This window comes from Somniosus microcephalus, chromosome 33 (assembly GCF_052327205.1).
Source record: "Somniosus microcephalus isolate GS21.2 chromosome 33, FLI_Smic_1.0, whole genome shotgun sequence".
Classification (NCBI taxonomy): Eukaryota; Metazoa; Chordata; class Chondrichthyes; order Squaliformes; family Somniosidae; genus Somniosus; species Somniosus microcephalus.
In genome coordinates, this window is record NC_141019.1 from 38,367,641 (window position 1) to 38,370,140 (window position 2,500).

Sequence of the window (2,500 nt, forward strand, 5' to 3'; positions counted from 1 at the left end):
CGACCTGAAACGTTAACTCTGTTTCTCTCTCTCCACGGACGCTGCCTGGCCTGCTGAGCGTTTCCAGCATTTTCTGTTTCTATATCAGATTTCCAGCATCCGCAGTATTTGGCTTCTGTATATGTGAGTGTGTGTGTGTGTGTGTTTATGAAACATATCCCACACAAAGCTTACACACGCTCAAATTCGTTACAATGGTTATCTCAAAGAGCAGACACAGGCACGGTGGGCCGAATAGCCTCCTTCTCTATTCTCTGAATTTAAAGTCATAACGGCACAAGTTTGAACTGAGGAGTATATTAAACACGAACCAGGAGACCAGTATTACGGTGGCATAGTGGTTAGCACTGTGGGCTCACAGCGCCAGGAACCTGGGTTCAAATCCGGCCTCGGGTGACTGTCTGTGTGGAGTTTGCACATTCTCCCTGTGTCTGCGTGGGTTTGCTCTGGTTTCCTCCCACAGTCCAAAAATGTGTGGGTTAGGTTGATTTGGCTATGATAAATTGACCCTTAGTGTGTTAGGGGATTAAATACGTGGGGTTAGGGTGGGAAATGTGCCGGTGCAGGCTTGATGGGCCAAAATGGCCTCTATCTGCATTGTGGGGATTCTGTGATTATTATTTTTTTGTCCTTGTGCAGTTTCAAGACTGAGATCGATCGATTTTTGGACTCTAGGGGAATTCAGGGATATGTGGAGCAGGCAGGAAAGTGGAGTTGAGGTCGAAGATCAGCCATGATCTCATTGAATGGCGGTGCAGGCTCAAGGGGCCGAATGGCCTCCTCCTGCTCCTATTTCTTAGCATAGTGTACAAAGGCATAGAGTCCAAAAGCAAGGAAGTTATGCTGAACATTTATAAGACACCTGTCCGACCTCAACTGGAGTATTGGGCCCAATTCTGGGCACCGCACTTTAGGAAGGAATTGAAGGCCTTAGAGGGGGTGCAGAAAATATTTACGAGAATGGTTCTAGGGGATGAGGGACTTCAGTGACACGGAGAGACTGGAGAAGCTGGGATTGTTCTCCTTAGAGCAGAGAAGGTTAAGGGGGAGATTGACCAGAATAGTACCAGGGGATGAGGGACTTCAGTTACATGCAGAGACTGGAGAAGCTGGGGTTATTCACCTTAGAGCAGAGAAGGTTAAGGGGCAGATTGACCAGAATGGTACCAGGGGATGAGGGACTTCAGTTATGCGGAGAGACTGGAGAAGCTGGGGTTGTTCTCCTTGGAGCAGAGAAAGGTTGAGAGGAGATTTGATAGAGGTGTTCAAAATCATGAGGGGTCCAGATGGTGTAGGTAGAGAAAAACTGTTCCCATTGGCGGAAGGGTCGAGAACCAGAGGACACAGATTTAAGGTGATTGGCAGAAGAACCAAAGGCGACATGAGGAATAACTTTTTTACGCAGCGAGTGGTTGTGATCTGGAATGCGCTGCCTGAAAGGGTGGTGGAGGCAGACTCAATCGCGGCTTTCAAAAGGGGAATTGGATAAGTACCTGAAGGAAAGAAATTTGCAGGGTTACGGGGAAAGGGCGGGGGAGTGGGACTAGCTGAAGGGCTCTTGCAGGGAGCTGGCACAGGCTCGATGGGCCAAATGGCCTCCTTCTGTGCTGTAACCATTCTATGATTCTGTGAATCTCTCCATTGTAATTGACCGCAATTAGCAAGTTAGTTCTTTTAATTCTAACCTGCCCCTCACTCCACAGTTTGAAGGTTCTAGATCGAGTGGATAGGAAGGACCTACTTCCACTTAGCAAGAGAGGTCAATAACCAGGGGGGTATAGATTTAAAGTAATTGGTAAACATAGAAACATAGAAGATAGGAGCAGGAGTCGGCCATTCGGCCCCTCGAGCCTGCTCCCCCATTCAATGCGATCATGGCTGATCATCCAAATTCAGTACCCTGTCTCTGCCTTCTCCCCATATCCCTTGATCCCTTTAGCCTTAAGAAATATATCCAACTCCTTCTTGAATATATTTAATGAATTGGCCTCAACTGCCTTCTATGGTAGAGAATTCCACAGGTTCACCACTCTCTGGGTGAAGAAATTCCTCCTCATCTCTGTCCTAAATGGCTTACCCCTTATCCTTAGACTGTGACCCCTGGTTCTGGACTCCCCGGCCATCGGGAACATCCTTCCTGCATCTAGTCTGTCCAGTCCTGTCAGAATTTTATAAGTTTCAATGAGATCCCCTCTCATTCCTCTGAACTCCAGCAAGTATAAGCCCAATCGACCCAATCTCTCCTCATATGTCATTCCTGCCATCCCAGGTATCAGTCTGGTGAATCTTCGCCTGCTGCACCTGCATGCTTATCTTCAGTGACTGGTGCACAAGGACACCCAGGTCTCGTTTTTGGGGTGAGAGGGGATCTCATTGAAATTTATAAAATTCTAACAGGACTAGACAGACTAGATGCAGGAAGGATGTTCTCGATGGCGAGAGTTTTCGAGTACAGGAACAAGGATGTCTTGCTGCAGTTGTACAGGGCCTTGGTGAGACC